The sequence below is a fragment of the Grammomys surdaster genome, unplaced genomic scaffold, assembly GCF_004785775.1.
Source record: "Grammomys surdaster isolate TR1022 unplaced genomic scaffold, NIH_TR_1.0 126182, whole genome shotgun sequence".
Taxonomy (NCBI): Eukaryota; Metazoa; Chordata; class Mammalia; order Rodentia; family Muridae; genus Grammomys; species Grammomys surdaster.
Genome location: NW_021620988.1, coordinates 4,918,388 through 4,934,847, shown reverse-complemented (window position 1 = coordinate 4,934,847; position 16,460 = coordinate 4,918,388). Strand labels below are relative to the sequence as shown.

Below are 16,460 nucleotides of genomic sequence, written 5' to 3'. Positions count from 1 at the left end.
AAAAAGCATTTCATGTTCAAAAATAAATAAATTATTTATAAAAAAAAAAAAGAAGTTTTCAGACAGAAAGACAAAGAGATAATTAATGAGAAATACTATGTAAAAATTGTGAGAGGTAAATATTTGAAGGAAATATCACTGTGTTTTTTTAATTAATCAGAGACACCAAACCAATGTGTCTAAGGATCACAGAGAATCTCAATTTGATAAGCACAAGTAGAAACAAGAAAACAGCACTAAATATAAATCTATACGGTTTAAACTCTAGAAAGCCACAAAACAAAAAGTAGATCCTAAGAGAAGCTGAAACATGGTGATAGGAATTGGTATTACATTACATTATCAAGATGTTAAGAGAATCATTTTTTGTAAACTAGAAGCAAGAAGAATCCAGACTAGAAAACTGAATCCTAATAGAGACAGATATTACATAATACACTAATCAAAAAGAGTTGACTACTATATCTAATAAATAATTATTATCTAAGTTAATTTTAAACAAATCAGATTTTGGAAGAAGGAATTGTATCAGGTTAAAAATTGATAGTGATATTAGGTGTTTACACATCTAAAGAAACAAACAATTCTAATGCAGGTATCTAACAGTAGAGAATAACAATACATTATTTAAAAACTGAATAGTTTCATGGTATACACAGTAGATATTACAGCCAGAAATTTCAAAAGCTTTGTTTTAAAGATCGGATCAATTAAAAAGATTGAAAATAACTAAAAGTAGATCAAACAGATAAACAGATTATGTTGAGAAAGAAAGACAAAAGCAAAGAAAACAAAAACCCTTTGAATATACAACACTGTTATTAAACAATAAAGCTGAAGGAATCACAATACCCAGTTTTCAAGTTTTAGTAAAATTATCAGAATTGTGAAATTGTGCAAAGAAAACATATTTAAATTAGTGGAACAGGATATCTTGAAATAAAAGTGTGCAAAATAATCAGTGATCTTTGCCAGTTGAGGAAATACAATTTAGCCAAGAAAGAGTCTTTACAGCAGTTAATATCTATGACCGCAAGGTGAGACAATATGAAGACCCAGACACACATTTACAAATTTCACAAACATTAACCAAAAGAGAATTAAACACCTAAGTATAAAATCCAATATTTGATCAAGTATTAGTAATAAAATTATAAATGAATATATGTGACCTTAGATTTGGCAATGAGCTTTCACAAATAAATGAACAAGATGAAAAAGAAATAAAAGTTGATATATCTAATTAAAATTGAAAATATCTGCTTCACAAGATACAATGTCAAGAGTATGTAAAATAGTCCATATAATGGAAGGAAATATTGTCAAAGTACACATGCAAAAACACCTGCTATTTGAAGAGAGCTTGAAGTTTAATAGTTTGAAAACCATCCATTTGAAAGCAGGCAAATTGTATGAACATATGCCTAACACAATATGTGTGAAAATAATAATAAAACACATACACACATCATTCACATTTTCCTTAATGATTACACACTTAAACTTTATTAAGGCACTAGTAGTTAGTAATTAGTACTGCTTTCTTCTAATATGAATGTATATATGCACTTTGGATGATAAAATTGATAGTTTTTTATTGGATATTTTATTTATTTACATTACAAATGTTATTCCCTTTCCTGGTTTCCCCTCTGCAAACCCCCTATCCCATCCTCCTCCCCTTGCTTCTATGATGGTGCTCCCCGACCCACCCAAAAATAATATAATGCCATCTAGCTGTAGTTGTAGTTCTTGTGCAACTAATTTGAAAACCAATGTCCATAAAAATATATATGCAAACATTTGTAACAAGTTTATTCACTATCTTCTGAAGTATAAGCCAAGAAAATGCCTGTTGAATGTGAATCATGAGCACAGCAGAACTTGTACACAACACAGATTATCCATTGATAAATAGAACTGGAATACCAAGGGCCGACCACCAACATCTTAAATGCACAATTTTTAGTGGAAGAAGCTAGTCTGTAAAGACAAGTCTAAGTGACATTTTTGAGAAAAAAAATGTGTTGATGATATAAATAATTGATACTTGCCAGTTGTTAATGAAGAGTTAAGGAAAGGCTGGGTAGGTGAAGTACAGATATTGTTCAGACAATGAAATTATTATGTGTAGTACTGCCGCTGTTCTTAAGTAAAATTGTAATTTTCACAATATATTGAATTTTTCCTCACAAAATTCAAAACTAAAACACTAGCAGCAGATTGGTCATTCTGGCTTTTTCCCCTTTATTTATAAATTTATCCTGAATGAAATATTGAATATGATCAAAATAAGTTTAGCTAGTATAACTGCATGAAATATCCTTATTGAAGTGTAAAGGATAAAAAGACACTGAATTTAATAACACCGGAAATAAGTAAAGAAAAAAGCCAATAAACAAAAATATAACAAGCAAATTTTATTAGCTGAATATTTGTGTCTTTCCAGAGTTTGTGCTTGAGATTATTACTCAATGTGATAATATCAAGAAGTACAGGATTTCCATCCTCATGAATGGGTCTAGCATAGCCCATATAATGCCTTTTAGGTATGGCTGAGTTCCTTATTCTGCTCCTATGTGTAGACACAGAAAGAAAACATCATCCCTGAAGCAGAGGTTCTCATTAAGCAGTGAATTTACTGGCACTTGATGTGAATTGTGAACCAGTTTCTGTTGTCTACACATTACCCAGTACAGTATAGCTAAAGAGTATATTATTCTAGCAGCTTAGAAATCCTATTTCTACATGCTAGTTGAGAAAATCACTGCACAGGAATGTAGTTTTACAGTACTGATGACTTTATTGTTGCATACAGTAAATTTTAAATTAGGAGAGTGGATGCAGATGGCACAGTGAGGTGGTTCAAGGTCAGCATGTGAATTCACATATACAATTCACAAGACTTTAGAATCATTCATCTGTTAATGATTGGAGTGCAAAACATAAGTGTCCAATCATATTCATGCTAATATAGCATCAGATGGTTACATATGAAGACACATATATGCACATTGTGACACATATGCATGCATCTGTATATATATATATATATATATATATATATGCATAAAAGTATGTATTTGTGAGATGACATGTGTGTTTGTGTATACACATGCTAGCACACATGTATGATATTATGGCCACGTGGAACATGCTTTTGAAATTATCCATTGAGACAGTGTTAGGTGGTTCATTCTTTAAGAAATTAGGCTATTAAAAGGAATTGATGAAGGTCTGGAGCTACAGTTTAGGGATGAAGAGCACTGACTGTAGGTTTTCAGAGGATGTAGGTTCAAACCACAGTGTTCCCACATGGCAGTCAGACCTGTCTGTTGCTCCAGTCTCAGGGCATCTGTTGCCATCTTCTGGTCTCCAAGGACACAGCACACTTGTGGTACACAGACATACATGACTACAAAATACCTATCTACATCCACAAATAAATTTAAAAAAAGATCAGTGCATTTCCTGCAATAGTTGGCCAGTTATTGTGTGAGTGGGTTGCTTCAAAACAAGAGTTGCTTAATGATTCATCTTTTGCTAACATAGACACTCGCCCTTCTGCTTTCTACCATGAGTTGAGGCCATAGGAAGCCTTAACTTAAATAAAAGCAAATACTGTCTATGGATGTCAAAACATACTTTTATAAAATGCTAGTCTCAAAAACTATATTTTAGCAAAAGAAAAGAGAAGAAGACTCTTAGTAATTTTAGATGAGAGGACCAAGGAGCAATGTTGTCTACACGACAATTAGCATACCTAGTTTCATATCCTGTATTAAAAATATATTTAGTAGTCGGGACAAAGACTTTTTGATTTAATGGGTAATTAAAAACATAAAGAAATGATCTAATTAGCCAACAACAGACAAACCAAAACTGAAAACATGTGCCTTTAGTGACAAAGATCAAAGGATCACAAAAGACAGCTGATGCTTTTCAAAGGCCTGTTAGTAGAATGTTTACAAATGGCATTGAACATTATTCACAAGATAGAACTCATTTAAATAAATGACAAAATAGAGTTAGAGGAGACATATACTCCTCAAAGATGTGTTAAAATGATTCACAGGCATATCCCAGCCTTGAGTAGGAGGAGAGTAAGTCCTCAATTCATTCAGCTTGAGATGGCTCAGTAAGTAAGACTAAAGCTTGAAAAATTTCATCATGGAGAAATCACATAATAGTTTTTCAGGTGCTCAAGATTTCCAGGTATCAACAGATATTGATAAATAATTTTTATATACCATACACATGAAATATTTTATAATAAGAAAATAATTTTCCCTAGTGGCCTTCTTCCTCAAAATCTCTAGCTCCAATCAAATCACGAGAGAGAGGAAAGAAAGAAAGAGAGAGACAGAAACATCCTTATAGAGAATTTTTTTTTTAAATTGGCTAAACAGTAAGCCAAGATCACCAACAAGGAATGTTTGAGAGTCTATCAGAGCCATAGGGAGTCTGAAGGGAAATGTGGGCTAAATGTTTCGTGAACCCCTAGAAAGTATGATGGAATCAAAAAAGACATTGGATAAGATAACAACTAATAAGCATGATTGTAGGATGGACTCCATTTAACATCATTTCAAAGTTGTTTCAGTATTTGTAACAGCCAACTCCTGACAATGTGAGATAGTGACTACTGAAAAAACTGAGGTTTATGAGGACTCTATTTTTTGCAGTATTTTTTTTATAAGAAACTGATCATCTCACTATAAAAATGTTGTTTTTTAAAATGATATTTATATCTTTGTAAGATTAAATGCTGAGGTGTGTGTTTGCCTGTTCAATTTGTGGAACTATTGTCAAGATTTCTCATTATTTATTTGACATATTATCATAATTAATAACAGGGTAAATAATGAGGTACAGCAGCCTGGTTTATTTCTGTGTTGTATTAGTTTGCATTCAGATGATGCTTAACTATTCATTTCAGTTGTTTTATTTACCTACTTATCTTGATACTAATTAAAATTAGGATGTACCAAGGAGTCTTTGTTAGCTCAAACAGGAACTCTAAAGTATATTTTGCAAAAGGAGCTTGTTGAAGGACATCTATAAATTTGAGTGAAATGAAAATTAAAATAGTAACCTTTTGTCTCTGATTATGATTAGTAATCTGATGAAATAAATAATTCCTCATTTGATTCTGTGACTATAAAAGGCTTATTTCAAGTTAATTACAATTGTGGTCATATGATGAAAGATTGGAAAATAACATCAGATTGATTTTATTTTTTATTTGTGCATGAATAAAAATATCTAATTTCTGAATATTTGAAATTCTTTCTTTTGACAAATGTCTCTGGGCATTCATTCCTTGAAATGACAATGAAAATGAATAATCCTTCATGGAGGTATTTTTCTTTTTTGTTTTTAGAAAAATTGGTGCTATTAATGGCAGGATTATTATATAACTTCAGTCCCCTAGTAGGTAGGTAAATGTACCATATAAAGAACTTTCAGCATTTTGTAGGTAACTTCTGAAATATCAGGATATTTAACAATTGACATTTGTATAAATTTGCATGAATAGATTTACCTATACAAATTTTGCAGCAATTAGAAATGGGATTTCTGTAACTTATTGCACTTACCATTGTTTGAGAGTAAAACACTTCAAAGTCTAATAGGAAATATTTTCTTTCGTAAGTAGGTACCTTATGACAGTATTTTCTCCAAAATAGCCATTAAAACTAAGACATAAAAATAAGTCAAAGATTAATACTTTTAAAAAGAGTTTGAGAATGTTTGTTTTCCTCCTTTTCAAGTATTTTCAGCAATTACTTATGCTTGGATAAACTCTTTTCATTTGTTGTTATATTTTCAGAGGAAAATAACAGTGCAGCACTTTAATTGCTGGCAGTTAATGTTTCTGTAACTTTTTAAACAGATATGAATTTAGACTCTCCATCACACTTATAAGATTGGAGTTGACAATGGTCCTCTTGTGTGTAAGTAATGATGAATTTTGAATGCTTTTGTTATGGAACTTTGATATTTCTCTTTAAGCAGTTCTAAAACCACAATAGGTTCTCATCTTTAAGTCTATTTTGTTATAAATGTTTATTATATTCTGTATTCTTAAGCGTAAAACCCACAAAGCTTTGAATCATATGACTTGGGACAAAATTTATTGGTCTTGGCTCTGTTAAAATTCATATATGCACGATTCAATCAATTTTCTAGGGTTTCCAGATCCGTGACATGATTTTTTTTTATTAATTGTTAGTTTTAGAAGTTCAATATCTTTACTCAAACATTGGCTAGTCACCTTATTATACTCTGACAATATCTGTTCTGCCATTTATTTACATTAGTTAACATTTAGAGTGACAATTACTAGTATAATTTAAAATGCAAAAAAGTGTTAGGTGATTTTAAGGGACATGGAACACTTAACTTCTGTTTAACGTGAGGTGTTTTATGAGAAATTTGTATATCTATTCAATGTATTATCAGTATATCCAAGGCTTGCTCCTTCTTCCATTTCCTTCCATACTTCCCTATGGTCCCCCACCCAACTTCATGTCCTTTCTCCCTCTCCTTCTCCCTCCCTCCCTTGCCCCTTTCTCTTAAATATCTGAGTCCAACTATTTCTTCCCATACTTGCTTAGATGTGCTGCCATCCCCCAGAAAGAAAACAGGCAATCAACCTATCAGAACAAAACCCACAAAGAAAAAAAAATCTTCCTTCCCATAGCAGCCATCAAATGCTGATAGCTCCTCAATTAGCGGTAGGCAGGCAGTGTTTCATGAACTCTTCACCCTTCTGTCCCCCTAACATGCTGTCAGAGTGGTAACTTTGATCTGCAAATATTGTACAGGCAATCAAAGCTCCTATGAGTTCATGAATGCAAAAGTCTTTTATATCAAGAAGACAATGTTTCCAAGCACTCATCCATGAGCTCTGGGTATTATAGTCTTTCCACTCATCCAGTAGCATCTACCCTGCTGAGAGAAAAGACACAGTGATTTAAGAGCTTTGATTACAGTTCAGTCTCCACACAGGAAGATCCTGTGCAACAGTTTCCACTTAAATTAAAGCATTCCATTCTTTAAGGAAGCTCCTTAAGAAGGAAAATAAACCTAACTCAAAATTGGTCCAGGAAGTCCTCAAAAGTAATCAGATTCTCTAGGTCCCTCTAGTGGCTTTTGTTCTCATGCTAATTATGTTACCCAAAAACCTGTTTGCAGTCTCCCACACTTAGGCTAAAGGAAGGCTGCCCCCAGTTGGCTCTGATTGGAAATCAAGTTGCCAGTGGCCAATGGATGGACAGAGAGACACAGGGAGGACTTTTAGGATTCATGGGCAAAACAAAACAAAAAAAACGCAGGAGAGGAAAAGAGGGGATTCCACCATAACAAGGGCACAAGAGATAGACCATGCCAGCAAGTTTCAGGAGGGTAAGGTGGCCGAAATGTAGGTAGAAGGGGAAAGTGGCCACAGGGGGCTGCCCAGTACAGACCAGGGCAACAAAGATAAAATATAGATTTAGTAAGTATTAACTCAGGAATATCAGAGGGGAGTGTGTTAGCCACATGAAGGTTCAGGAGTGTCCTAGGCATTGAACTAGTTAAGGCATATTAAAAATATAAGCCAGTGTGCAAGTGTGTGTGTATGTGTGTGTATGTGTGTGTATGTGTGTGTCTTTCTTTCATTAGTGAATACAAAACACTTTGGCAGGCATAGAGAAAGCAGGCACAGAAGCTAGGAGTATAGAGCAGATTAATAACTTACTGCAACACTCTCTTCCTGCCACAGCAAGCAGTAATAGCCAAGAGTCCCTCTCATGTAAACCAAGCTGCAAAGAAGACTCTTGAGACCAGTCCAGCTGACTGGAGGAATCTGAAATTTCTAGAAGAGGTTGAGACTAACGGAGTCACTTGAAAAGGACATTCTCCAAACGGTTGAGCTGCCTGCAGATCGTGCAATGTGTTCCAGGTCCCCAGCTTTTGTGAGCTGTCACTCATGATAGGTGGGCTTTCTGTTCCTATAAGTAACCTCTCACCCATATTCCTATAAGCAACCATAATAAAACATGATTTCACAAGTTGGACTTTGGGTGTATCCATACTTTGGTCTGTCCTGGGTTCCCTATCACAGGTTAGTAAATATGTGTGTTGATTCTGAAGGAAATGCCTGGCACAGTAGGGGTTCCCTTTCAGACCTGGATTAGGCACAAACCACACCCATTTTTAACAGAGTGACAATTTATTAAGTAGGGAAGAAAAGTTAAAGTGGCTGTTTTCTGATGCAGACAGGAAAACAGCAGCAAATGACCTTACAAGTATAAATTTAAGAAGAGAAGAAGGATAGATCTGTATTAAAATAGGCTAGGATATAGTGGTATGTTTCCATTCAGCATGTTAATTAAGTGAACCAAAAGGGACTTTTGAAGTTGGACTTCGATACTTTGATAGCTCCACTTGCTAGTCAGGATCAGGAGGCAGAAGTAGCCATGTCAGGGAATAGACCTTGTTTGCTAGCTTTTTTTTTTTTAATTTTTATTGGATGTTTTATTTACATTTCCTATGTTGTCCCCTTACCCCATCCCCTACCCACCCAGGAACCCCCAATCCCCTCACCCCTCCTCCTTCTTCTCTGTGGATGTAACCTCTATCTACCCCCTCACACTCCCACCTCCCCACCCTCAAAATTCCCACCCCCTGGGGCATCCAGCCTTCATGAGGTCAAGGTTCTCTTCTTCCACCTATGCCCAGCAGGGCCCTCCACTCTTACATATTCAACTGAAGTGCTGGATCCCTCCCTAAGTGCTCCCAGGCTGGTGGTTTAGACCCTGGGAGCTGTGGTTGGTTGGTATTGTTGCTCTCCTCATGGTGCTAGCTTTAGGAATATAGTCTAATGGATTTTAGCTAAAATGGGGGAATGGGAGAAAAGGGCAAGAGTGCTTCAGATGATCTCAGTAGGAATCCTACAAGGAACCAAAATGCCACAGTTCATCTTATTATAGACTCCTCCGTTGTTGCCATTTTGTTTTAGCTTTTGCTCTGTTTTTGTTTCCTTCAGTCATATGGCTATCAACACTGGTAAGAATCAAGGAAAATACTTAACAAACATGAGCTACAAAGGCAAGTTTTTAAAACCCTTAGAATGGAGCTGCATTATGATGTGTTTTGATAGAGGATACTGTTGCTTAGAGATGATCATAAGAAACACTGAGTGTCATTCATTATTATGCATGTGTCCCTAGTATAGGGGCTTTAGATTGATTAATGCATTTAATCCTTGAAAAGATGATATGAAAGAGTTTATAATCCTGTACTTTATAGTGGAAGGCATAGAGGCACAAAGAATAGAGATAAACATTGATGGTAGCATACATAGTAAAAGGTGGAGCTAGAATTTGCATGTCTAAGTCCAGAAATTGCTTTAACAATTTCACTATTCAACTCTTTTTTTTGAAAGAGATGATGTGGTACCTCTGATCAGACACACCTTTTAAGAAAGAGTAAGAAAATTGTTTAGTCTATTTGGAAATGGATGCCCAGAATGTGATTGACATTTAACATTCTCAAAAAAGGTTTCCTGATAGTTTCGTTACTTACTGAATAAGGTTTTTATTTTTCTTCTTCTCTTTAAAAAGAGGATCATGGCTCCACAATGCCCTTGCTCACAAGTGTTTACTGTTCTACAGCTAAGAGATCAAAGATACAAAGAAGGCTTTTCAAAACATAATTCTCATCATTGACTTTATACTGACTACTAGTATATGAATTATTATATTTATAGTGAAATGCCAGAAAGTAACCCTAACCACGATCTAGATGATCAAATATTACCAGTGTTAGCTATTTACATGATTTAAAACTAACCAACTGATATCACTTCCTTTGACTCACTTTCTTTTCCACACAGTTGATCTTATCTCCAAAACCTTTTGTCTGTGTTATTCCTTCTGCCTGGAACACTCTTTCTTCAGCATTCATATGACTGCATTTGCCCCTCTCCTCATCATTCAGGTTTCATTTGAAATGTCACTTATTCAGAAATGTCCATCCTTGATGGACTCCAAAGTAGCCTCCTTCTGTTATTATCTGTCACCTCATTCTGTTTTAAATTCTTGGTATTCTGTCTCAGCATCAGAACAGTGTCAGTGCCAATTACTAAGGCAGCTATTCATCAAACAGAGCTGCAAGCATTTATTATAAAGGGATATGCTGTTGAACACCATAAGAATTTGATGAACATCCGCACCTGTCTGTTCTCTACCACATTTGCTTTGTTTATGTTCTCTGATCTCCTACCTTTGTCCATGTTCCCAAATCTTTTGGTTGCTTTTATTATTTTTTTTTTTAACAGATACTCAGTGTTTGTAACCTGAACAAGTACAGCAGTTTCTGTAGGAGGGCAAAAATGTGAAGATGATAAGGTACATTTGTATTCCAGCTATAAGACTAAAAGATGTTTTAATGTTCTCCCAATAAGACTTTCTTCTCTTTCTTTTGTATCTACCAGGTATGTGAAGGCTTCTGGAATTGCAACCTGATGTTGTCATCTATAAAATTCACCATCAAGAACAGTGCAACCAAGCTGAAAAAATGCAGAGTGATATGTATATGTATATAAATGTATATTATATATATAAATGTATATTTTATAAGGTTTTTTGTTTTGTTTGTGTGAGTGATTGGCTGAATGTACAGATTGTGTGGAACACATATATTTTGTAGTCTGTAGGATATATATGTATACATATATATATATATATATATATATATATATATATCTCCTTATCTGCACCTACGTCTGATCTACACCCATATCCACACCATCCTCATATCTATATCTCTATTTACATTATAGTGCAACAGATATAATCCTACATTGAGCAGACAGAACACAAAAAATACATTCTTATCTGTGTCATGGTTTTAATGAACTTATGGAAGCTGGAATTCACTGGTGTAGGTGGAAAAACACCAAAACCAGAAGATTAGCTAAGAGCATTGGAAGCAAAGATGCAGAAGAGATGTTGAGAACAGACTTCTAAGTAGAGAACACACATGAGAGGGCAAAGAGACTTGCCTGCTGACACTGCTCAATCAGCTTACAAGGCATGTCTGATTTGGCAGTGGCGATGGAACAGTAGTATGAATGCATTTCTTAGTCAAAATGGAACATTCTCCTACATCTTATGTCTTCATAATGTCACTCTCCAATATTTAGTTAAAAGACCATGGGCTGATTGATATCTGACATCTCTTAAGTCAACCAGGATAATAAATGTTGTGACTGTTTCACCAGGGTGGTCCCACTATACCTCCCAGCTTATGTAAAATTCACTTTCATTTTCTTAAGACTGCATAACATGTAATTAGTTATTTTTTTCCTGAAAACCATTCTATGTGATATCTGCTATTATATATTATTTTCTGTATGCAATTTGAAGATCATTTTTTTCATTGTATTATTGTGTGCATTTATTTATCGCTATGAAAGAGCTTCATTGATAAGAATTATGTTGATGCAAAGGTGAACAGAATATATGTGCATTTGAATCTCGAGTTATAATGCTAGAGGAGGCATAGATTTAAACAACCTATAGTATCTATAATTTCTTAACTAAATGAATTTGTGATTTCTTTGATAACTATTCATTACTATTTAGACACATTAGAATTAAAAATTACATCAGGATGAATTTAGATGCCGAACCTCACCAACTTTAACAAGTCAGAGACTTTTGTTCGACAGAAGATTTTGCAACATTTTATCTCATATTAATACCCAAACTATATATAATATTTTCAGATCACCCCTTTTTAAAAATATGGTAACTACTAACCAGCAATGACATTTTTCCATCTATGAATTAATAAAGAATCACCATTATTACACATTTGAATTTTAAAATGCTTTAGTATCATTCAATAATTCACCTTTGTAACTAGCATTACTATCCATGATAAAGCACTAGTCTGAAGAGTATCCATGTGGTTTAAATAATTGCCATTATTAGTGCCTAAAAATTGTTAGTGAAGGCTGAAAATAACTTACTATGCCAGCTATGATACATTTAAAAATGAAAGGTAACACAAGTATTGGTTATAGAATCTATGAACTATAGTGAAAATATATTTGAAATTTGCCTATTTTGGCTCCCAAATAAAATAATTACCAAAGATACTATGGTCAATGCGTCATTGTAAACTAGCACAAAGAGTGCTAATGCATAAAGCACAAAGCCAACAGCATCTGCATCTTCAGAGGACAAACTTGATCATCATGGCATACTGACTTCTTAGAGGTAGACCAGAAGCTCAGGCCTTCACATATTACAAAGATGAAATTAAAAATGTCATGTGAACATAATTTTTTAAACATTTTATTTAGATGCTTGTAATAATCATATTAGGAGAAACATTCCCCATTGTATTTAGAATGTAATCCAGAAAACACATGTTTTAGACTCTGGTTATAAAAGATCTCATAAATTTTCATTTTTCCTTTTTTTTAACATAAACAAAGTGAATTTTATTTTATTTTTCCCAATGTTGGTTAAAAATAGCCATTCTAATTTTTCTACTTTTTGAAAATCATCCGCATTAGTATTAGTTTTTCGTGATCAAGATCTTGAAGACGTCTTCTTTTATCTGTTCCATCAAATTCATAAGTAAAGTTTTATCAACTTTTATGACAAAGTTGATTCTTCCCTTTTATTTATTTTCTCAATAAAGCAAGTGTCCTTGTCTCCCAAATTATACAAACACTATCCAATTTTTATTCTTTTTAAAATATATAAGCGATATCTTATTATCTATTATATGTAGTTATAAAGATATAACTACATATCTTTAAGTCTTCATTTCATTTATTTATTAAAATCCATGTTATTATTTTCTCAATTATGTGGGTGGGGTGTCTGTGGATGGCTATATGCACATGGATGCCATTGTCTGTGGACAGGGAGGAGTAAGAATCCCTGTAATATTGTTGAAAAACCATTTGGTTGTTAATCATGTGGGTGTTGAACTTGGATCCTCTTCAAGAGCAATATAGATTCTTAAAGACTAAGCTATCTCTCCAGCCACTATTCTTCCATTTAGAAAAATGCAATCAAAATGTATTACCCACATGCATGAAATTGTCAAAGTACAGTTTTATTCGACAAAAATGGAAGATGAATTACAGTTTCACATAGTCAATGATTTATGCTGTTAAAAATCGATTTCTTATCTCCAGCTTTGACCATTTCTCAATTAGCCACAAAGTTTCTATATTAGTTGCTAAATCCAATTTATTATTTTCTAATTCAACTCAAACTGACTTTTAAAAGTATCAGTTCAGTTTTACTTTTTCTATTAAATCTACTTTCCAATCCAGTTAATTCAGATGTAATCTATTAATGAAAAAGTTTTACTATACATTTATATATGTGTTTGACTGCCTATTCTATATAACATGTATTATATCAAGAAAATGGGTTGAATTGGCCCTTAAAACCCCCTCAGTTACATATTGGTAATCAAGCCATTGTAATTCATGGGAACTGCCACTAGATGGAAGTCACAGACCACACTGATTTCACGCCTAATTTATTTGAGGAATGATGCCCCACAACAGTTTTATAGCTGTCCAACCCACACAATGATCTCTTCGTTTATTCATGTATTAAACTCTTTGTAAATCACATGAACACATGTACATGTCTAAGCACCTACAATACTATCAGCAGCCACATCTACACATTACATATGTATGTTTCGATATTACTATACTGTTGGAAATTATAATTTGGCAACATTTTAATTGTCTTATCAAATTACTTGAAAACTAAAAAGATATTTAATATTTAAGATGCATTATTTTTCCTTGTTTTACTTAATTACTTGATTGCTTATCCAATACAAATAAAAATTCAAAGGCATTTAAACTCAGGCCTCTAACTTTCTCTCTTAAAGTATTATTTGCCTTAATTTCAAATTACAGTGTTAAAGTAATCTGATTCTAATATCTGTAAACTCAGAAAAGTACATTTCTAGTCATGTTATAATGATACCTTTAGAAAATACAAGCTTACGAATTATGGCATCTTTAAGTAAATCATTGACATGTTACAGGTTGTTGCTAATTCTTCCTTCTTTACATTGTAGTTTCAACTGCATTTCTACCCAAGACAATTTACAGACTCTTTATTTTGGAAGGAAAGTTAAAATCTAATCAAAAAGTCTGTGTGACATTTTGTTTTAAATATCAACTTGCTAAAACTTACAATCACTGGATGGAGACTCCCAGTTGAGGAATTGCCTAGACTGTGTTAGCCTGTGGCTATGTCTTTGTTGTTGATCATGATCACAACACATACCCTGAATTTGGCAGCACTTCATGGGCTGGTCTCTGCGTGTTGTAAGAAAGCAGGTTGAGCATCTGAGCAGGCAGGATACGTGCATCCTTCTTTCCATCCTTGACTGTACTGAATTTGATGTGACTGTCTATAGGATTCCTGCTTCAGTGTCAATGAAAGGATGGACTGAAACCAGAAATTGATAACCAAATAAACCTTTTCTTCCCTGTGTTGCTTTGGGATCAGATTATATTATCACAGTAGTAGAAAGTTTTCCTCATCCATTTCATCAAGCAAGGGTGTATTAGCACCTAAGGAAAACAAACACCGCTCTGTTTCTTTAGGGAAGGCTGATGGTCAAAAGCAAGATTGTGATTGGTTTCTTCTCATTCTGCCTTTGGACAATAGACAGTGCACTCATAGCAATGAATTCTGTGGTTTGATTTTACTTTAATTGTCCTGTCTTATACACTTCCTTATCCAGAATTAGTTGATAAATTCCATAATAAATTTTTATATTCTAACTTCTGTGACTGCTGAGGAAGGGTACTGTAAAGAACGTAGAACAGCTCTGTATGTAACAGAGTCCACTTACACCTTGTTTAATGGCAGTGGCGTTATTACTTACTCCAAGAAATTTTTCTCCAGAAGTATTAGAATAAAGATAGACTTTAGGAAATAACTTTGCCTCCAAAGGTTTCAATACTACATAGAAGATTTTATTTTTATTTATTTTTATTACTTTTTTCATGTTTGTTGTAGGCAATAATGTAACACAGGGCAGGCACAGGCTGCTTCTCTTAGATTAAGGATGCTGTGGACCAACCCCAGCAATGCATGCTTGTTGGGATAAGGGAAAGTTATTTATCCAATCACATGTATATATTAGGTCTCTAACAACATGTTAAGCCTTTTATAGAAACCACCTTATTTGACTCAGAAATGCTTAGAATTATTACAAATAGCTGATTATTGATCACAAAAATGTTTGAAAAGTCTACTTTATTTTGTAACCATTCTGATGTTATAATTGAAATCCTTCTCTAATTAAAAAGAGAATAATTAAGCACAATTGCTAACTGATTGTGTGAGACCGACTAAACAAAATCAAATAGATGCGGCCACACATTTACTTCTGTGTTTATGTGTCTATTCAGACACAGTACCTGAAGTAAAATGAAGCAAACTCAAATTGTATTGCTTTGTACATACAGACAAACTCCGTGCCACTCTGCACCAGTGAACAACTTCAAAAGGCATTAGATAATAAGGCACATAAAGGATTATGTAGCAATTCCAAACTATTTTCTGGTACGGTACCTAGTGTTTGTTTGTTCCATTCTGCAACTGGCGTTTCATATTGCTGACATTTACATTCATGGGAATAATTATTCTTAAACTTCCAAAAAGCACTATTCATGATTTAGAAATATATATAAAATGGTTCAAGCTAATCGAATTTCCTTAATGCAAGTAAAATCAATGTGCAGCCAAGAGCAGCAGTCCTAAAAAACCCAACTTTAAATTGAGCATAGTTAAATGAAATGCTTTCAAAAATATGAAAAAATTTAAACTTTAGGGGACACTTTCTTATGTGCATTGCAACACATATTAGAGAAACATCAATAAAATTGAATATAATTCAAGCAGACATTTAATTAAACCGCTACTGCATCTCAACTATGTGTTTTTGTCAGTTTCGTCTAAATCACTGATGATTTGGGGGACATAAACCGTTGGTATAAGTAGCTAGTGATTATGATTCCACTTAGTTTTTACTCCCTACCAAAACTGCAAAGCTGTTTATCTTTTTTTTATTTTTGGTTCTTTAATTTTTAAGTTATGCTTTAGTTGATCAATTTTGAGACAGGATCTCTCTCTCTCTCTCTCTCTCTCTCTCTCTCTCTCTCTCTCTCTCTCTCTCTCTCTCTCTCTCTGTGTGTGTGTGTGTGTGTGTGTGTGTGTGTAGCCTGTCTTGGAAACTACTTTGTAAAAAAAAAAAAAAAAAAACAGCTGGCCTGAAATTCACAGACGAGTCTGCCTCTGCCTTGCCAGTGCTTGGATTAAAGGTGTTCACATAAAATGCTATAGCTGTAATTTTAAGGGTCTTTGGGATGCTTAAAATCCACTATCTTCAGACTTTCTCAC

The 16,460-nt window shown here is 33.9% G+C and overlaps 1 protein-coding gene across 2 annotated transcripts in view; it reads right to left on the bottom strand.

Annotated features, from left to right (window-relative positions):
* Galntl6 (polypeptide N-acetylgalactosaminyltransferase like 6) overlaps positions 1 to 16,460 on the bottom strand; it is a 984,872-nt gene that overhangs the window by 660,777 nt on the left and 307,635 nt on the right. The gene's annotated exons all lie outside the window — the stretch shown is intronic.